The 22,163-nt window shown below is 45.4% G+C and overlaps 1 protein-coding gene across 6 annotated transcripts in view; it reads right to left on the bottom strand.

Moving 5' to 3' along the window:
- The window catches only part of GRAMD2A (GRAM domain containing 2A), a 156,656-nt gene that overhangs the window by 49,185 nt on the left and 85,308 nt on the right, over window positions 1-22,163 (bottom strand). Inside the window, exon 1 of one of the 6 annotated variants that reach the window (XM_029065574.2) lies at window positions 16,613-16,787. The exons of the other annotated variants lie outside the window; for them this stretch is intronic. The gene's annotated coding sequence lies outside the window, so the exon portion shown is untranslated. Of the gene's footprint in view, window positions 1-16,612; window positions 16,788-22,163 lie in introns of those variants that run through there. 6 annotated transcript variants of the gene reach the window in all.

Below are 22,163 nucleotides of genomic sequence, written 5' to 3'. Positions count from 1 at the left end.
TAGAACCTAGGTCCCTCTGACTCCCAGGCCTCTGCTCTAGGCCACTCTGCTTCTGACTCCCATTGCTCTCTTCTGGACCCTCTTCGAATCTGTCGTATTCCTATAGGTGAGGCACCTAAACTGGGATCCCTAAGGGAAGGAACTGTGTGACTCTGGAAAAGTTTCTGCACAAAACGCTGGATTCCTTTCCCAGAGACAATTTCTGGAAAAAAAAAAAAAAGACCTGGCTTAAACGAAAGAGCCTAGGACTGAGAGTCAGAGGACCTGAGTACTAACCCCAGCTTTGCCTCTTGCCTCCTATGTGACCTTGGGCAAGTCATTTATTCTCTGTGCCTCAGTTTCCTCATCTGTAAAATGGGCATTAAATTACCTGTTCTCTGACTGATCTGATTACTTTGTATCGACCCAGTACTTAGCACAGTGCTTGGACAGGATAAGACCTTAAAAAATACCACTATTAATGATAAGAATAGAAATAGTATTTATTAAGTGCTTAATATGTGTCAAGCACTGTTCTAAGCACTGGGATAGATACATAATAATCAAGTTGGACACAGTCCCTGTCCCACTTGGAGCTCACGGTTTAAGTAGGAGGGAGAACAGGTAGAGTGGATTTCCATTTTACAGTTAAGGATACTGAGGCCCAAAGAAATGACTTGCCCAAGGTCACACAGGCCCGTGCTCTTTCCACTAGGTCATACTACTTACCTTATAATACTGTAAATATAATTAACATACTAATTATTGTTCTCTGTTCATATTAGCTTAGTAAGCTCGCAGAAACTTGTATGAGCTCCCAGGTCTAAAAGAAATTTGACTGGACTGCAAAGAAAGCAGCCTGCAGGCAAGTAAAACTTCAATTTAAATTGAAAATACCCTCCAGTTCCCAGCTGCCATTGCTCACTCCCACCGGCAGCAACATTGCTCTCATGCTGAGGGAGGACTGGTACAAGTCCTGGAACTAAGCTGCCCAAATGGACTTTAGGCATCTACCTGAAAGCCGAAAGAGATCATACGATTTCTTGGGGGTGCTTGGATTCTAGGGCTTAAGTTGGGCTGGAAATGAATTCTTGTGCAGATTCAATTGACATTCTCATGAAGATTCAATTGACATAACAGCACCCCAAATGACTGGAGGGTTGGGCTGCCTCTAGGCAGGAAAACCCCTCTAAAAGGTATAGGGACACCTGGCCTCGCAAAATAAAAATGTGAAAAAGGAGGGTCATTCCTGTAAAATGAGATTATTGCTACATCATTCCTGGTAGCAGGCAATTTGATCCATTTCCTCGATGGTGGAGTTGATTATTAATAATCTTTTCTGGGTCATTGAACAATTCATATTTTTTCTACGCAACAGGCAAGAAGAAACCTATCGTCAGAATGATGCAAAACAGTTCGAAAGCCGGGCTCTAGGAATCAAGAAGGAATCAAGGCTCTAGGAATCAAGAAGCAGTAAAGACACACAAACTCATAAACCAAAAGCCAGAAAGCGTTGAGCCAAACAAAGCATGTAACTCTGGGCCACTGCACCCAATGGGGCCTATATCAGCTGTTCAGAAGAAAGGATTCAATTCTCTTCCACAGTAAAGCTGTGGGAGTACAGCCAGAAGGAAATGGTAAGCATCTCTGAACACAGCCCACCCCTTCCTTTCAAAGCACTAATACCTCAGTGACAATGACACTGTGACCTGCCTCTGTGAGGGAAAGCCCGCTCTCCTCATTTCTAAGAAAGCCGTGTATCAACTTCGCAGGTCACTGCCAAGGTAGGAATGCACCTGGTCTTCCCAAAGCCGTGCCCTCCTAGTAGCGGAGGCCAGGGAAAAGAGCACACAGTCAAACTAGACTTTTGAGGCTTTGCCCCAGGTTTGGGAGGAGATGGAATTGTCCAAATTTGCCCAGTTAAGGTGGCGAGCTGGGAAGACTGTCCAAAATGCTTCTCCCTCCCTACCATGCTTTGGCCACAGTGAGAAGTTGGGAAGAGTCCAAACTCAGATTGGACCGGGGTGGAGGCGCTGGCATCAGTGTTCAGTGGACCTGGATTCTAATCCCAGCTCAACCACTTGTCTGCCATGTGACCCTGGGCAAGTCACTTCACTTTTCTGTGCCTTGGTTACTTCATCCATAAAATGGGCATTTAGTTGCATGGAACAGGGATTATGTCCAACCTGATTAATTTATATCTACCCCAGTACTTACACCAGTGCTTGACACATAGTAAGCGCACAAGTACCATAATTATTTTTATTACTACTAGTTGGGGGTTGGGGGTGAAGAGGACAGAAGGGAGGAAGGACGTGAGGCTTCCGGAAAGAAAACCAGCAAAATGTAGCTGCCCCCGAAGTCACTGGGAAGACGAGGGTGGGCCAGCATTCGACCTTGTTTCCTCCCAATCCCAGTTGAATTGCCATTAGGAAATAGAAGATTAATTATAAGAAATTTGTTTTCAGATCTTTGGAAGCTACTGGCACCTTAAGGTGTGCCCATCAAAAGAGAGAAGACATTTTAGGAAGAGTCTTTATATTAGCATCCCATCAGCAACACACATTGGTCCAGTGCAGGGCCATCTCCATTCCAAGAATCTTGGGGAGAGCAGATCAGTTCTCCAAACTCCAAGGGAGCTTGGGTTCCTTCTTGACCGGCCGGAAGGTTCCTTACTATTTTCTGAGTACTTAAGATGCACCCCACCCCCCAGCCACCTCCCCCTAAAATGACCCAAGGCACAATTCTGGACACACCTGAACTCCAGGGCTTTGGTCAAAATCACACCAGCCTTGGACACATTTCAAATCATATCTCTTTCTCCCTCTCTCACTCTGCCATATTTGATTCCTAGATATTTGATCATAATTTTATAGTGACTTAGATCCTGCAATATTAACTGAAGTACAGAACATACACAAGGAGTTAGTCGTATGGAAAGCGAAATGTTCAGGGGGAGAGGGTCATCTCAGATATCTTTTCAGGGATACAAAACCATAAGTTAATGAACCTAACAAATATGGGGCATACACCTCCCCCCTGGAGTGGTGCCACTGCTTACAACCAATCCCCAGGTTCAGCCATCCCTGAGGGATACACACTCTGTAAATGGAGAAGGGAAATTGAATAGCAGGGGTCTTGATTCCTTTGGCCCTAATTTCACTGAAATCAATCACATCAAAATTATTTTTTGAACGCCTACTGGGTGCGGAGCCCTGTAGTAAACACTTGGGAGAGGGCAGTAGAAGTAATAGACCTATTTGGTGTCCTGGAGGAGCTTATGATCTAGCATTTGTCTTGTCCTCAAGGAATTTTCAATCTAGTACCTGTCTTGCCCTCGAGGATCTTACAATTCTGTCCCGCACCAGAAAATATTCTTCCCCTCCTGTCGCCTTTGCAGCACATCTTTACGAACCTATTCAGTCCTCCAGTGATGCAGCCAGCTGCACTCTTGCCAAACCTGCATTAAGGAAAATTTGAGGCATAGGAATTATCCAATCTGACTCCTCACCATTTCTTCCAACACTGCAGCCTGCACTCTCCAACAGGCTCACGGTGTTCGACAGACGCTTTGCTGATAGCCTAATGACATGCTAGCCCAAAACCTGTGTTACGGTAGAGCTGAGTAAAGCTTGAGGATTTCCACTTTTAGGATATGAGACACTGTTCCATATGAAGAGGCATAATTATTTTTGCTTATCTTGTGGGGAACTTAAATGAGTTTCCCAAACTGAATTTACACTTCAACATACCTAACTCCCCATAGCCTCTGTTTTTTCAACTCCTTCTATAGGACAGAATCACACCTGATCCTCCCAAACGGGGTTGCTGCCTTACAATTTAACTAAAGGAGGCAATATACAATATGGAAGGCTGAGATCAAAGTGGTTTCATAATCGCAGTAACCTTGAAATAGCAGCATCAAAGAACAGACGTCAAGTCACGAAAGAGGAGAGGGAAAAGTTGCTCAGGTTTTCACAACTGGATCCAGGCGAGAGAATGCCCAGACACGATCTTAAATCTTCTTCCATGTAGGCTTCGTTTTGCCTGCCCAGTCAAACTGTCAACAGCTCGTTGGCTGTTCACAGCTCTGTGAAATCTCAATCTGCTGGAAGCCCAGGCCCGCTCCCCCAGAGCACACGGAGAAACCAGGACAGCCAGCACGACGGGGACAAGAAGTTTCAGGAAGTAAATGAGAAACACAAACTGTATTATCTGAAACCAAAAAAGCACATTTCAAATTGGGCCCCTAGGGTAACCAAGAGTGCAGATCCAGTAATGATTAGAGAATCGGTGAACAATCCCCTCCCCTCCCCTGCCCCCACGAATGCTTCCAGCAAGCTCTCACCAAATGGGACAATGCAAATGCAAGTCATCGTGCCCTGGAAAAAGGAATAGCAAGGGTCCTCTGCAATAGCACCAACTTAATGACCCAAAGAAACAGGATGTGAACGGCTTTGTGCCCAGAAATCACAGCCAGGCGTTCTGCTGACATCTCCTTCAGGAGGCCTTCCCCGAATAAGCCATTTCCTCATCTCCCACTCCTTTCTCCACCGCCCTTGGATTTGTGCCCTTTATTCACCCCTCCCTCAGCCCCATAGTATTTTTGTATATATCCATAGTTTACTTATATTATTGTAAGGGGCCCCTGTCTAGCCTGTAAGCTTGCTGTGGGCAAGCAACATGTCTACCAACTCCATTATACTGTACTCTCCCAAGAGGCTAGTATAGTGCTCTGTACATGGTAAGTGCTCAATAAATACCACTGGATGATTGATCAATTGCTGACAGAGAAACATATGGGATCCTGGGTTCCTGGCATCAACCCTTCAGGCCAATGTTCTGTCAATTCCCTGGAGTGTAGACACAGTGCATAATGTGCTTTTGGTAGTGTTAAACAGAGCACTTCATTTATATTTGAGCGTTTACTGTGTGCAGAGCACTATACTAAGCACTTGGCAGAGTACATTATAACAATAAACAGACATATTCCCTACCCACAACTAGCTTACAGTTTAGAGCAGCACATGATGCTACAATGCTATCTGCATTAAGGTATTAAATAAAGATTATTTAATGATACTGTTTGGAACTTTTCCTCCACAGGGTGCAATGACTGAGGGAAATCATGTGCACTGCCCTCCACAAAAAGACCAAAACAAAAACCTAGCTGGGAATTAAAACATGGGCAGAGCTAAATTTAGCTCCAGATTAAAAGATAGTTTAGGCACTAAATCCTACAGACTGGCCTCTTTCTTAACAGGGAGAAGAGGACGAATCAAGAGATTACCCAAAATTCCAGTTCCCTAGCAGGTAGATGAGGTTTTCTGACTTTAAAAGATCAATACTGTGGCAGTTAGGAAGTTCCATCACCAGGAAAGTCAAAGGGAAAAAAAAAAGTCACTCAGGTGACATTCAAAATTCTCAAGTCTTGTAGGTGAAGTTTCCAGACTACTAGGGCTACAAGGGAAATAGTGGAATGCAAAGACAGAATTCTCACAAGCAAACCCGCTTAAAGATGAATCCAGAAAAGACAGCCACATCTAATTTCAACCCCACAAGAGACTGTGGATATTGCTCACACTCCAAAAATGTAAAATAGGAAAGAGAGGAGCACAAATATCCTGCAAGTTAAGGTGACTTGAATTGCAAATTTATTACTTTACCTTTTCACAATTGCTTGATGACCTTATTTAGGTTTATCATTAACAAAACATTTACTAACTTTTGAGCTCTTAATAGTGAGATACCAGTGGAATGGGAAAGCTTCTTTGAGAAACAGCAAGGAAAAGCCAATTTCTAGCCCATTTCTTTAAAAAAGATGCAAGAAATGAAGAAAACCTTAAAGCAGCTTTGTATCTGACCAAGCACTTAGGATTTCCACATATTCTCTAATTCCTCTCTCCTGTCCCACCCCCACAGCTGGCAGACCAAGGAAGGGATTTACCTTACTGGCCTATGCTTCAGTAGAAAAAGCCTAACCCTCGTCATCATCCTCTTGTCTTCAATTGACTTTTAGCTTCCCCAGCCCAATTCCTTTCATGCATGAAAGCCCCAAAGTCAATGGGATTTCTGCAAGAAAGAAGAGATTGTAGGCATGGAGAGGTCCAACCATGACCATGTTATCATTGCCCCCCAGTTGGGACTAGCGTGTCCTGCAACAAGTTCCTTGACTCAAATCTTGGGGTGGACAGATTGCCCCAATTTCACCCCTGAGGTTGGGCCACCAGCTTGGCATCCTGTGCCCTTTCTAGACCAATCTTCCCTCTGGTCTCTCCTTAAAGCAGCTTCCTACAGCGGGTGGGGGAAGAGGAACTGATCTGTTCTTTATCCCTTAGCCCTGACCACTCCTGGGAGTGGATCCCTGAGCTGGATTGTAAATTCTCCACTGGACTGTAAGTTTTTTTAGGGCAGGGATTATTTTGGCATCTATTAAGCATTTACTATGTACTAAGCGCTGTACTAAGTGCTGGGGTGGATATGAGCAAATCGGGTTGGACACAGTCCCTGTTCCACGTAGGGCGCACAGTCTCAATTCCCATTTTATAAATGAGGTTCCTGAGGCACAGAAGTTAAGTGTCTTGCCCCAAGTCACACAATTGTTTACTGAGCGCTTACTGGGGGGAAAGCATTTCATTCATTCATTCAATCATATTTATTGAGCGCTTACTGTATGCAGAATACTGTATTAAGTTCTTGGGAGAGTACAATATAACAATGAACAGGTTTATTCCCTGCCCATGAGGAGCAAGCACTTCCTGGGGGCAGAGCATTGCATTCATTTTTTTCATTCATTCATTCAATCATATTTATGAGCGCTTACTGTATGCCAAGCACTGTGTTAAGCACTTGGGAGAGAATAATATAACATATTGGGGGACATGTTCCCCCTGCCCACAGGAAGCTTAAGGCGGACACAGAAATTAAAATAAATTACAGACGTGCATAAGTGTGCTGAGGAATAGGTGAATAAAAGGTACAAATCCAAGTGCAAGGGCAACGCAGAAGGGAGAGAGTGTAAGAGAAATGAGGTCTTAAGTGGGGAAGGCTCTTTGGAGGAGATGTGATTTTATTGTGATTGTACTCTCCCAAGAGGTCAGTACTGTGTTCTGCACAAAGTAGGCACTCAAATACACTGATGGATCGGTCCTGTTGACTCAAGATCAGAAGCTCCCCTGGCACCATTGTGGCAGATTCCTCCCTCCCGACTCCCAGACACATCAGATGTTCTTTTCCTCCCTCTGTCTCATCACGTATCCAGTCCATTTGAGACCAACGGTGAACTGGCTGTGCCAGAGTCAACATGGCTCATGTTTTGATGGCAGTGGTGCGCCAGCTCTGCCCACCTGCCCCTGCCTGGCACTGTTGCTGAGTGGCAGCACCAGTCAGCGAGGGCAAGTGGAGACAGTGGGCAGCCTTCCCCCCTTGGATGCCAAAGGCAAGGGAGGCCTTTGGCCTGGTGGCCCAATGAGGACAACAGGAAGACAAAGATTCTGGGGCTGGGCTCAAGACTTAGAGTCCCCATTTTGGTGACCCCCTAATCGCTCCCTTCTGACTCCAAGTGGGCTAGTTTCACCCATGTGGTGCTGAGCCCATAGTCGGGGGATAACCTCCATTGAGTTGGTGCCTCAGGTCTAGAGACCATCTTTCTCCTTAGCCTCTGCTTCCTCAGGGTCCTGAGGTCCTAAGGCATGGAGCAAGGAGAGAAGACATTCTCAGGAGCCCAAGACAGAGGGAGGCTTGTTTCCCTGCTGTTCCCTTCCTGGCCACCCAGCCATGCCACACTCCTATTTAAAACACAAAAATCCTATGCAGTTGTGTTGACGTGGATTGGTCTGTCCTGTCTTAGAACACGAGAATTTGGAAACAGAGTTACCTTTTACCTAAGAAATGCCGAAAAAACTGGGCAGAATTCACAAAAGGCTCTCAATATTCCTCTTCAAATCCATCCTGAAATTCTGAAACAACCAGTTTAGCCAGGGATATTTATTTTGTGAGGTACAACACTGACTCCTTTATTAAAGCCTGGAAGCCCAGGTGCATGATAATAAAACTGAGCTGTAAATGTTACCAACATCCAAACAAACATAACAGGACTCCTGTGTAAAAACTAAACTTTGGGAAAAAAAAATGGATACCAAAAGAGGAACCCCTGCTACTTGTAAGTATAATCCTCCTCCAGCTCACAGTACCAGTCCTTTGTTAATTTGTTTTTCAAATTGTCTTGCTTTTCTGGGTGTGTTCTTGTTTCAAAAAATGGGCAATAATATTTGCAGGAAAATTATCTTTCTATGGTATTTGTTAAGCACTTAGAATTGGGTAGGCACTGTACTAAGCACTGGAGTAGACAGAAGCTTATCAGGTTGGGCACAGGCCCTGTCCCACATAGAGCTCCAAATCTTAATGCCCATTTTACAGATGAGGTAATTGAGGAACAGAAGTTAAGGGATTTGCCCAAGGTTACCCAGCAGACAAGTGGTGGAGCTGGAATTAGAACCCAGGTCCTTCTGACTCTCAGGACCATGCTCTATCCACTCATCCACGCTGCTTCTCATGGTATACTTATAGTCTTATTTTCAGGCCTGGATTGTCACTGGTTCTACTGCATTTGATCTCTTACTGTCACCTGGGTCTACCTTCTCTCCCTCTAGATTTTGACCTCAATCAACCAATAGTATTTATTGACCACTTGCAGTACACTGTACTAATCGCTTGGGAGAGTACAATATAAGAGAGTTCCCTGTGGACCAGCAATCGTGTCAACCTACATCCTATTTTCAATCAATCAGTTGTATTTATTGAGTGCTTACTGTGTGCAGAGCACTGTACTAAGCACTTGGGAGAGTACGACACATTCCACGCCCTCAAAAAGCTTACAGTCTAGAGGGGTAGATGGACATTAATATAATGAAGCAGCGTGGCTCAGAGTCTTGGGAGTCAGAGGTCATGGGTTCTAATCCCAGCTCCAGCGCTTGTCAGCTGTATGACTTTGGGCAAGTCACTTAACTTCTCTGTGCCTCAGTTACCTCATCTTTAAAATGGGGATGAAGACTGTGAGTCCCACGTGGGACAACCTGATCACCTTGTATCCCCCCCAGTGCTTAGAACAGTGCTTCACACATAGTAAGTGCTTAACAAATGCCATCATTATTATAAACGAATGTATTACAGATATGTACATAAGTGCTGCGAGCTGGGGGAATGAATAAAGGAGGTAAGTCAGAAGACACAGAAAGGAGTGGAAGAAAAGAAAAGAGGGCTTAGGGAAGCCCTCCTGGAAGAGCTGTGCATTCAATAAGCCTTTGAAGGAGGGGAAAGTAACTGTCTGTCAGATATGAGGAGGGAGAATGTTCCGGCCAGAGAAGGGACACTGTTAGACCCATTAGAAGTTGTTAGATACAATAACACAGAACTTGGCACACTGTACATGATTAATAGCCTACTTCAACATTGTGGCTACTGCTCTAATAGAAGAATAAATGTGTTTTTTTCTGGAATTGCTAGAAACTACTATATAACAGTTTTAATCTGAAACTCTTGAAACATCTTCCTTCCGTCTAAAAATTAAAGACCTCATGGCCCGGTTTCGTGGAGAAGCCTGGGACCAGTTTCCATTGCCCTGCACTGTAGAATCCCAACAGCTCCTCCTCTGCTGTCTCTGAAGAAAAGCTAATTACTTCCCAAAGGCTAATAATAATAACCACCACCATAGTATTTGTTAAGCACTTACTACATGCCCAGGACTGTTCTAAGCACTGGAGAAGGTATACAATCATTAAGTCACACAGTCCCTGTCCCACATAGGGCTCACAATCCAAGTAGGAGGGAGAATAGTTATTAAATCCCCATTTTTACAGATGGGGTAACTGAAGTACAAAGACATTAAGTGACTTGTCCAAGGACACACAGCAAGGCACGTGGCAAAGCCAGGATTAAAACCTAGGTCCTCTGATTCCCATGTCCACATTCTTCCTGCTCCTCTAATTTGCCCACCTGTACTTTCTCTCCTCCAGCATCAACTGCTTCTCCCCTCGAACTAAATAGGTTTGAGTCTTCCATGATTCTGAAAAAAGCAATGCTTGACTGCAGGTTCATTATGAGGAAGGATTCTGTCTGCTAATCCTGTTGTACTGTACCTCCTAAGTGCTTAGAACAGTGCTCTGCACATAGAATAAGCTCACTAAATATGATTGATTGAATGGCCCCACCGCCCCCTTCAGCCATCTTCCCCACTCAGTCTGAACTCCCTGAATGGGCTCACTGTGCCAATCACTCAGCTTTCTTCCACCTCTTCCTAATCCATCACAGTTTGGAGTTTTCCCTCTCTGCTTCATTAAAACAGCTGGTGAAGATCACCAACGACCTAATGCTAAACCCAAACTGCCTCCTGAACCTCTCTGCTCCTCTGCCTACCACTCTCTCTTCAAAATGTCTTTAATGGCTCTCTCACACTCTGGCAATAAACATATTGTGGGCAGGGAACATGTCTACCAACTCTGTTACACTGTACACTCACAAGTGCTTAATACAGTGCTCTGCACCCAGTAAGCACTCAGTAAATACTACTGGTTGATTGATTCAAATTGTTTTCAGGTCCCAGTTCACTTCCTCTGCTAGCAGCTCCTCCTCCTCCTCCCAAGCTTTAATGATAGGTATCCTTCAAGGCTTAGTTCTGAACCTCTGTTTTTATTTAAGACTTACGCTCCTGCTTACATGGTTTCAACTACCACCTCTAGATGGAAGACTCCCCGCAAAAACCTGCATCTCCAGTCCTGGACCTTCATCTCTCCAAGTTTAGATTTATTTATAGCCCCATGGATTAAGTTCTGCTACCTTGAACTTAACACAGGGAAACAGCATGGCCTAGTGGGAAAAGCCTGGACATCAGAGGACGTGGGTTCTAATCCTGCCTCCGCCACATGACTGCTTATGTGACTTTTAGCAAGTCACTTACCTTTTCTGTGCCAGTTTCCTCAACTTCAAAATGGGGATTCAGTTACCAGTTCTCTGTCCTACTTGGATTGGGAGCCCTATGTGGGGTAGGGACTACTTGATTAACTTGCATCTACCCCAGCCCTTAGAACAGTGTTTGACACTTAGTAAGCACAAATACCATTAAGAAAATTATCTTTCTGCCCTCTTAATTTCCCATTCTTATCCTCCTACCCCAGGTAATACACAGGCATTATTTATTGAGGGCTTTCTATGTTCAGAGCACAGTTTTAAGTGCTTGGGAGAGTGCAAAACAATGGAGTTGGGAGACACATTCCCTGCCTACAAGGAGTTTACTCATCTTGGATCTTTGACTCATGTCTCTGCCTCTAGGGCTGGACTAATACCCAGGGCTTCAACTTTACAAGAGACTCAGCCTGCCCTGTGCTCCCTCTCGACCTAAGGAGTTATTATGACTGTTGTGTCTGGATCTTAAAAAGGACATTGCCCTATTAAATGAAGGGAATGGGGCAGTATGAGGGAGGAGCCCTATGGGTCCCCAGCCATTCCTTTACAAATCACCCACCTCAGCCAGCCCGCCCTAGTAGGTAGTGATGAACACAAATAGGTCCTTCTCACTACCCTCCCACCCTCAGGCTGAGGAACCTCCCGACTCTAGGTTGGGAGGCCAGTAAACTGATAATGAATAGAAAGGGGAAAAGTGTGTCAGACATTTAAGCCATGTAGAGGTGACACTTGGGAGGGGCCCACTTATGTTTACACATGGGGTGACTTGCCCCTGCAGGAAGTCATTGGGGGGTAGGTGGGGGTCGGGGGAAGGGGAGGAAATGCCTACTACCCCTCTTCCTCACCTATTTCCTGCCAGGCAGCCGCTTTTGGAAGAGCAAGCCACTGGAGGAATAATAATAATAATAATGTTGGTATTTGTTAAGCGCTTACTATGTGCCGAGCACTGTTCTAAGCGCTGGGGTAGACATAGGGGAATCAGGTTGTCCCACGTGGGGCTCACAATCTTAATCCCCATTTTACAGATGAGGGAACTGAGGCACAGAGAAGTTAAGTGACTTGCCCACAGTCACACAGCCGACAAGTGGCAGAGCTGGGATTCGAACTCATGAGCCCTGACTCCAAAGCCCGTGCTCTTTCCACTGAGCCAGGAGAGGCATGTCCTTCTGACTCCTTCACCACCCCAAGACAAGCTGAGGCTCCGCACCTCTGTCACCACTCTGGCTCATGGCCCGGTTTGATGTCATTGAGGATCGAGACTGGAATCTTCTAGTGGGCAGGGAATATGTCTACCAATTCTGAAATATATACACATATACTCATTAAACATCTATAGATAGATTTAGGTATAAATTTTTATATAGCCAAATCTGTGTATATTTAATGGTACTTATTAAGCTCTTACTATGTGCCAGGCACTATACTCAGCACTGGGGTAGATACCAGTTAATCAGGTTGGACACAGTCCCCGTCCGACATGCGGCTTACAGTGTTAATTCCTATTTTACAAATGAGGTGACTGAGGCACAGAAAAGTCAAGTGACTTGCCCAAGGTCACACAGCAGACAAGTGGCAGAGTAAGGATTAGAACCCAGGTCCTTGTGACTCCCAGGCCTGTGTTCTATCCATTAGGCCACACTGTACTCTCCCAACGACTGAATACAATGTGGATAGAGCACAGACCTGAGAGTCAGAAGGTCATATCTGCTGTGTGACCTCGAGAAAGGCACTTCACTTCTCTGGGCCTCAGTGACCTCATCTATACAATGAGGATTGAGAATGAGAGCTCCATGTGGGACAGGGACTGTGCCTAACCTGAATGACTGTATCTGTATCTACCCCAGTGCTGAGCACATAGTCAGCACTTAACAAGTACCATAATTATTCATTCATTCAATAGCATTTACTGAGCTCTTACTATGTGCAGAACACTGTACTAAGTGCTTGGAATGTGCAATTCGGCAACAGATAGAGACAATCCCTGCCCAATGACGGGCTCACAGTCTAATCGGGGGAGACAGACAAAAACAAGACAACATAATCATGATAAATAGAATCAAGAGGATGTACACCTCATTAGCAAAATAAACAGGGCAATAAAAATATATATACAAATGAGCACAGTGCTGAGGGGAGGGGAAGGAGGGGGAGGAGCAGAGGGAAAAGGGGCTCAGCTGAGGGGCGATGAAGGGGGGAAAGAGTAGGAGCAGAGGGCGGAGGGGGAGCTGAGGGAGCAGAGGGAAAAGGGGTAGCTCAGTCTGGGAAGGCCTCTTGGAGGAGGTGAGCCCTCAGTAGGGCTCTGAAGAGGGGAAGAGAGTTAGTTTGGGGAAGTGAGGAGAGAGGGCATTCCAGGACAGCGGTAGGACGTGGGCCAGAGGTCAAAGGTGGGATAGGCATGAATGGGGGACAGTGAGGAGGTGGGCCGCAGAGGAGCAGAGCATGCGGGGTGGGCCGTAGAAAGAGAAAAAGGAGGTGAGGTAGGAGGGGGCAAGGTGATGGAGAGCCTTGAAGCCAAGAATGAGGAGTTTTTGTTTCATGCGGAGGTTGATAGGCAACCACTGGAGGTTTTTAAGGAGGGGAGTGACATGCCCAGAGTATTATTATACACGGTTAGTGCTCTACACATACAAATGAATGATTGAGAGTCACGTGAGGGGAGCCCCACTAGCCGGTTCAGCCCAGGGCCCTGACTTTTCTTAATGCAACCCTGTTTGTTTCCCATATGGTACAATTGATCACTAAGTCCGGATGATCCTTTCTCAATAATATTTTCCAGATCCACTTCACCCTCTCCTTTACCACCTCTGCCCTAGAATGAAGTGATCAAGGGCTGATGTGTGGTATTACTTCAACAAGCTCCTCGTTGGCTGCTACTGCCTCTAGCCTCTTCCTGTCCAATCCTGTAAAGCAACAACAAGGATTATCTTCCTCTGGAGATCTGATCTGGTCACCTGTCTTGAAATCCTAGAGACTCCCTGTTCCTGCTCAGATTAAATGCAAGCTCCTTCAGGCCCTCCTCCAAACCTCTCTGCCCTGAATTACTCTCTTCACTCCAGCTAAGGAAATGTGTTTGCCTTACCCCCCTACAATTTCCCCAGACCCAAGCTCCCAAAAGTACTATTTCCCCTCAGCGTTTTGACCAAATCACATCACTTCTTTCCTTCAATGCTCTACTGAGAAATCTCTTCAGTAAAGCCCTCCGAAGTTAATGTAGCTGGAATAACTATGCCCAGGGTTAAACCAATCAGTGGTATTTATTGAGCCCTTATTATATCCATGCATTATACTAAGCACTTGAGAGAGCACAATACAATAGAATAGCAGACATATTCCCGACCCATAATGAGCCGACTGCCAGGAGGGGGGGGATGTCGGTTCTTATTTAGGTCTATAAGGAATGGATGTTTCTGTGCCTGGCATTTCCATGCCCATCGACTTTTCTTTATTTTTTTTTTGGTTGCCTCAGATTGTAAACTCAGAGTGAGGCCATCATCTTCCTTTAACTAGCCAGCTGTCTAGGACAGTACTGTGTATATACAAGGTGATGATGAAACTATTCTGATTTCTAAAAATTCACCCATCACCTGGGGTTTTGGTAGAGCCAGAGGAGCGGATGGAGGAGAGGATGGGACAGAGAGGCAAGTGAAGGACTCAGGGGAAGAATGGGGGAGAAAAATCAGGTGATTATTCTAGGTCCCAGTTTGTGGGGACAGCCCACAACCCGCAGGCAGTGTTTTTCCGGGGCCTAGGAATGTTTGCTATGTAAATCCAGATAAAGACTACAGCGCAGTGCCAGACCTCCTCAGCCCCAGGGAAGCACTGCCCACTAGCTCCATAGACCATCCCTCCTCCTCCTCCCACTGATGCAGGGAACACTGGTCAGACCAGTGCTGGAGCAGTCTCTGGTGCCGGTCTAGACCCCGCAGCAGGGCTGTTGGAGGTGTAGGGGGTGTCAGTCACCCCAGGCCCAGCACTGAACTGGCTCTGGCTCAGTTTTGTTTTTTAAAGCTCTTACTATATGCTAGGCACTGTACTAAGTGCTGGGAGAGATGCAAGCTAATCAGGTTGGTCACAATCCCTGTCCCACATAGGGCTCACAATCTTAATTCCTATTTGACAGATGAGGGAACTGAGGTAGAGAGAAGTGAAGTGACTGGCCCAAGGTCACACAGCAAATAAGTGCCAGAGCCAGGATTAGTGTCCGAGTTCTTTTGACTACCAGGCCGGTGTTCTGTGAGTAAAATATTCACCTTTGTGTGTTGAGGACTGGGACTTCCCTCAACAATTCTGTAAGTCTCCCGGACCACCCAGGGAGAGTCTAGACTGTGTTCCCATCATAACAATAACAACAACTGTGGTATTTATTAAACACTTACTATGTCAGTCACTAAGCACTGTGGCAGACACAAGCTAATCAGCGTGGCCAGAGTCCCTGTCCCACAAGGGCTCGCAGTCTTAATCCCCATTTTACAGATGAGGAAACTGAGGCACAGAGAAGGAACGTAATTCACCCAAGTTCACACAGCAGACAAATGGCGAAGCCGGGATTAAAACCCAAGTCCTTCTCACTCCCAGGCCTGGGTTCTAAATACTAGGTCACTTCTCATCTTGCTGATGCAGAAAGAGAGGAAGTATTCTATTTAAGCACTAGGTTAGAGTCATGCAAGCGCCTCAGTAAAATGGATGGCTTTGCAACTGTTCGGGCAGTCCACCTGCACTGTTCTGGTAAAACAGACTTGGCAGAAAAGAGATACTCCTTGGTGCTGTGACACTGATCCCATCTCTTGCAGCTGATGCTGGCTGTCAAAAGCCTGCTGAAAAGGCAAGCAGCACAGCCTGGTGGAAAGAACCCAGAACTGGGAGTCAGGAGACCTGGGTTCTAATCCCTGCTCTGCCACTTGTCTGTTGGGCAAAGTCACAACTTCTCTCCACCTCAGTTTCTTCATCTGTAAAATGGGGAATTTAAATACCCAGTCTCCCTCCCCCTTGGACCGTGAGTCCCTTGTGGGCCAGGGACTGTGATCTGATCACATCCTAGTGCTCAGAACCATGCCTGGCACATAAGCATCTATCTTCCATTACTATTATTATTAACACTGAACCAGACGGGTTTTATTGGGAAGGGTCCAAAGTCATCCACCATAATCTTACTTTCATTTTGTTTTTGTTTGTTAAATCAATATTGGAGGCCTGTATCGCCGCTTAACCGTTAACCCTTGCACTTCCCAGTTACTAAGCAAGCACCGGGTTGGCTTGTAAAGTGGCCCCTGCTCAGAATGCCTCGCTCCCGCACACAGATGCTGATGACCTATAGCTCTTGACCCTCTGCCCTCAACCCCCTCAAGCCAGAAGTGAGAAATTTCTTCTAACTTATCATTAGCACTCGCCACGGTTCTGCCGGTGAGAAACAGCGCTCGCGTGAGAGGTAGCAGGATGAGGTTCCTTTTGAGAGCTAGAACATTCCTGCTGGAAAGTATTTTTAGTAGCTTAATCCTTCAATCACTTTAAATCACATGGATCGCGTAATATGCTTGAGCAGCCAGGCTATTCCTCTCTCTCACCCACCCTCGCCAGACTCTACCACCAACGTTTAATTTGGTGAAATTCCCACACTCGTGAATGCCGAGTTTGAATCCCAAGAGGCCTGCAGAACCACGCTTCAGAAAGGTCTTACCTGGCCCGGTCACGACCCTATCCGTTCATCCACCCAAGCATCTGCTCCTTGAGGGAGGCGGATCCCTTCCGGAAGGGGACCCATCAGATGAGACCCGTCAGACAGAGATGTTTCAGAGGGGGCTCAGGCAGCCTAGTACCTGGTTTCCAGAACTAAACTCAGCGAAGCCAAACAGGAGCACTGAACCTTGTACAGGTTCAGCTCCCACACTCAAGCTGGGCAATGTACAACTTACTCCACCCCCGTCCCTATGTGGGAGCCAGCTGGCCACACCCCCAGGCAGCCCTAAGGGCCTTTTAATTATAAGAGGCTTGAGCCTGAGCACCAACCCATCCCAACGGGGTCACAGAACTTTGCTGCGCATCATCTCCTTATCCTGTTCCCTCCCTTCCCTCCCCTTCCAAATTAGGATTCACTCATTCACTCACACTGAGCCTTATTGTATGTCGAGCACCATACTAAGCATTTGGGAGCGCACAGAGTAGAGAAGTAGTATGGTCTAGTGGATAGAGCACAGGCCTGGGAGTGTAATCCTGGCTCTGCCACTTGTCTGCTGTGTGACCTTGGGCAAATCACTTCACTTCTCTGTGCCTCAGCACCCTCATCTGTAAAATGGGGATTAAGACTGTGAGTCCCATGTGGGACAGGGACTGTGTCCAACTCGATTATCTTGTATCTACCCCAGTGCTTGGAACAGTGCCTGGCACATAGGAAGTGCTTAACAAATATTATTATTATTACTTAAATGGGAGAGTTGAGTGCTTAGTACAGCACCTGGCACAGAGTAAGTGCTTAACAAATAGCAGAATTATTATTATTGCAATATAACACTAAGCAGATTGCCAATAATGAGTTTACAGTTTGGGAATTCTACAAGGGTCAAAAATAGGAAGCCCGACCTGATTGAGACAGAGCTGGGTACAATCTACACTGGACCCAATACCTGATCAGGCCTGAGGTTATTTTGCGGAAGGGGGTGGACCAATTCTATTACGTGGTGCATCTCTGATGCAAAGTTTATCTTGAAGGCTGCTGGAACATGCAACCCCCTATCAGCAAAAAGGACTCCAGCACACACATCCTGCATCGCCCAAAGGTGTTGGTATCAACCCTTCTAGACTCATTGTGGGCAGGGAACAGGTCTGTTTATTGTTTTTTGTACTCTCTCAAGTGCTCAGTAAAGTGTACTGCACGAAGTCCTCAATAAATACGATTAAAGTTTTCTTCATTCATTCATTCAAAGATAGGCAAGGGTGCAGTCCACCCTGCCCCTGCCCAGGTCATTTTGCTGAGAGTCCATAAACCCAATCTCCCTCTTCCCACATTAAACCTCTCCTCCAAAAAGAAAATTAAAAGTGGAGGGCATTTTTCTAAGCATTTGATCACTGGTTTCTGCATATCCCTATTTGATCTAGAAATAGTGAAATAAATGTCTTGTTTTCTACTTTAATTTCTATAGACGACCAAACAAGAGGAGTTGAGATTTATTTACAGTACGAAAGTGTTCAACTGGGCAGAAAGAACACTACCACCAAACAAGAAATTGCCTACAGGACCAAATCAGTAGTTATCCAGTGGGCTGTACCATCTCCGATAATATCAAAGGATGCCCTGGGGAATACTATGATTTATATTCAGTTTACAGCTCTTCAACCACAAGGATGGATGTCCTTTCTATACCTCTCTAACTTTTCACATATCCTTCTATTGCCCAGGAAACCTTTCTATAACCTTATTGAATATTCTAACTTTTTCTTCTAGTACCCTCGGTGGTCAGTCAGTCAATCGTAAGTACTGCAAAACAGCATTCGGATAGGGCATTGGTGTTGGAGGATGTGGGCTGGAGGAGGGGGAGGTGGGAGGTTTTTATATCCAGAAACTTGATTTACCGAGCTCCTGCCACTAAGTTCCAGAGGTTGAATGGTACCTGTGTTCACGAGAACCTGGGAGGAGAATGCAAAGGGCCGTGGAGCGAGCAGAAGGAGCGGTCAAGAACCCCCACAGATAAATGCTCTTATTTTGGACAGACTTCTAGAAAATGGAAATTGTCATCATCCTACATCAGAAGGACTTCTGGGGGCCTGGGATACAGAGGACCATCTGTGGCTATCTGACCAGTAGCCCATTCTTGGATTTATCCAAATCCTTTTCAAACCTGTGCTTTGCTAACTGCCTGTCAACCTAACAGCGCATGTGAATCAGAATTTTGAATGGTGATGGCTTTCTTTACCTGATATCAGAGAAGTCCAATCCGTCAATTATTGAATGCTTACTGGATACAAAGAGCTGTACTAAGCACTTCAGAAAGAACAGCTGTTTAGCTATCATAATCTCTCCAACCTCCCCACAAAGCCCTATGGATCTCCTTTATCTTTGAGGACTCTAATAAAAGGTACTCTGATAAAGCCTTTTCAGAAGCTTTCTTCTTTTGCTCAATGATCTATAAGTGGAATTTAATCCTTTATATCTTTGTGTGACAAGCTTTAAGATGTACATGTCCCTGAGTCACTAACAGTAAGGAAAACACAAGGGCAATAACCACAGCAAAGCAGCATGGCCTATTGGATAGAACACAGGCCTGGGAATCAGAAGAACCTGGGTTTTAATCCCAGCTCCGCCACTTGTCTGCTGTGTGACCTTGGGCAAGTCATTGTGCCTCAGTTCCCCCACCTGCAAAATGGGAGGGAGGACCTGTTCTCCCTATTTAGAATATGAGTCCTATGTGGGACCTGGTTATCTTGTATCTGCCCCAGGGCTTAGTACACTGCTTGGAATATACTAAGCACTTAAATACCACAATTACCATTTAAATGTCAATGCTCTTTCTGCCAAGGGGAGAAGAGGGGCTTATCCTTTCCATAAAAAAGAAATTAAGAAGGTCAAAAAAGATAACCTTCCCAATCATCAACATTCTGATTCTCTGAGCTCTCAGGAAGTTAGCTTTTGTCAGGAAACTAGTGCTTGCTATTCTTTAAGTGAATTCTAGACACTATAAGACAAATGATCCAAGACTTTTACGAGATGAAACTCTACAAAGTTCCTATCTTATTGCTGAATGACTACCTTTGGGCATACTAAGCCTCCGAAGACAGACAAAAACCATAAGGTCACTTCACCTGCTTTCTCCCATGCAGTTAAAAGTACCACTACAGTTTTATCAGCCAAGTCCAACCTCATCTCATGGCCAGTCTAACATATTCTATTTCTGGTTTGCCTGGGATGGCATATCCAGGCTCCTCTATATTCCATGTGCTGCAACTATAAAACCTCATATTGAGCTCCCTGGCAGACTGATGGCTTCCCTATGGCCTATTTATTATACAGTATAATTATATTAGTAAGATAAGAGTTGATGATAACCCCTCATGTTCTAAAACAGCCTGTATCAAAGAGCTTCAGGTTTTACAGACTTATTATGGTTCTCCCTATAGAGCTGAGGTGGTGAAAGGTCATAATATTCTCCAATTAACAGATAGAAACAGTAACTCTTCTACAGATCAGGTTAGGAGACTGGACATGGTATTCTCCAGGGTATGGCCAGTCAAAGACAGTAAATTATCTGAGGGGATATACGGTTATTCCAAGGTTACAGGAGGATGGAGGGGCAGGTTAAGTAGGAGCTTAACAAGTTGGTGGCAAAGTCAGAAATAAAAGTCAGGTATCCAGATCTATACCTCATTCGACTGCCCAGATTACCTTTCTATAGAAACACTCTGGCCATGTCACTCTCCTGCTCAAAAGCCTCCAGTGGTTGCCCATCAACCTTCACATAAAACAAAGACTCCTCACTCTTGGTTTCAAGGCTCTCCATCACTTGGCCCGCTCCTACCTCACCTCCCTTCTCTCGTTCTACAGCCCACACCATACACTCCGCTCCTCTGCCTCTGCGCTAACCTCCTCAAGGTGCCTCCTTCTTGCCTGTCCCGCTGTCGACCCCTGGCCCAAGTCCTACCACTGACCTGGAAAGCCTTTCCCCCTCACATCTGCCAAACTCTCTTCCTCTCTTCAAAGCCCTACTGAGAGCTCACCTTCAGGAGGCCTTCCCAGACTGAGCCCTCCCTTTCCCTGTGCCCCTCCTTCCCTCCCCATTCCCCCTACTCCCTCCCTCTACTCTACCCCCTTCCCCTCCCCACAGCACTTGTGTATATTTGTATATATTATTACTTTTATTAATGATATACATATATCTATGATTCTATCTTGATGGTATCAATGCTTGACTACTTGTTTTGTTGTCTGTCTTCCCCTTTTAGACTGTGAGCCCGTTGTTGGGCAGGGATTGTCTCTATCTGTTGCCCAATTGTACATTCCAAGTGCTTAGTACAGTGCTCTGCACACAGCAAGTGCTCAATAAATACGACTGACAATGAATGAATGAAATCCGCCACAGTTGGGAAGTGCCATCAGGAGTCACAGACTTGGGAAGGGAACACAATGGCTCTACAGTAAGTGTCCAGAGGTCATGGTGCCTTGGAGAAAGAGTGAGACTCCACAAAATGCGTCAGTGTGACATCATTCACTTTAGTCTTGTATGTCAGCATAGCATTTCTAGTTTTTCTGAGTACCATTGAGAGCCACCCTAGTCTGCCTAAAAAGACCTCTTCTCCCCTATCCCTCAAAGACTTCTTTTAACAATGAAAAAAACTCAAAATCATATTCTGGGGAAAAAATAAAAAAGCCTTTTATAAAATGTTTTCTTTTAAAAAGTTAAATCAAATTCTTCTTAAAATGGACTAAGTTTTCAAAAGGTATCAGTTATCTTCTGTTGATTTTATTTTCTACACAAAACAAGTGTCCTCTTTCAGGACCATTACTGCTGTTAGGAGTCTATGTCTATAACATAAAAATAATGACAATAATTGTAAGCACATACTATGTGTCAAGCACTATTCTAAGCCTTGAGGTAAATGAGAGCTAATCAGTCCCTTTCCCTCATGGGGCACAGAGCCTAAATAGGATGGAGACTTGTAATGAATTCTCATTTTAGAGATTAGGAAACAAGAGGCGCAAAGAGGTTAAGTGACTTGCCTAAAGTCACACAGCAAGCAAGAGAGGAAGGATTAGAATCCAGGTCACTAGACCATGCTGCTTCTCTAGTTTCAACCTGAGTCCATGAAAATTAGTAGGGGGAGAAGAGAGGCTCAAACCTATAAGTAGGCAGGTGGCATCTTTTGTGCAAGTGGAAAAAGATTACAAATCCCAATAAACTGGGTCTTCCCCACACCAAGGGGAAGACAGGCTCTAAAAGGGGTGCCCTCTGAGGGTTGAAGTGGAGGAGAAGGGAGCAGGGGAAGAGGTGGGTGAGGGTGCCCAGGGCCTGAGCCTGAGTTGTGACATGACTTGAGGGTAGTTTGACCTTTGATGGCCCCTGTGAATACACACGATACACATGACAGATACACATGATGTCACCTTCGTTACCAGATGACATCACATGTACCGTTTGTGGAAGTATGCCAATTTTGCATAGGGCTAGCATATTTCTCTGAGGGAACACCTGAACCCCCAGCTTGCTACAGAGCCTTGGTGTTTCCATCCTGGGTCCTTATTA

The sequence above is a fragment of the Ornithorhynchus anatinus genome, chromosome 5, assembly GCF_004115215.2.
Source record: "Ornithorhynchus anatinus isolate Pmale09 chromosome 5, mOrnAna1.pri.v4, whole genome shotgun sequence".
NCBI lineage: Eukaryota > Metazoa > Chordata > Mammalia > Monotremata > Ornithorhynchidae > Ornithorhynchus > Ornithorhynchus anatinus.
This window is presented reverse-complemented; position numbering and strand designations above follow the sequence as displayed.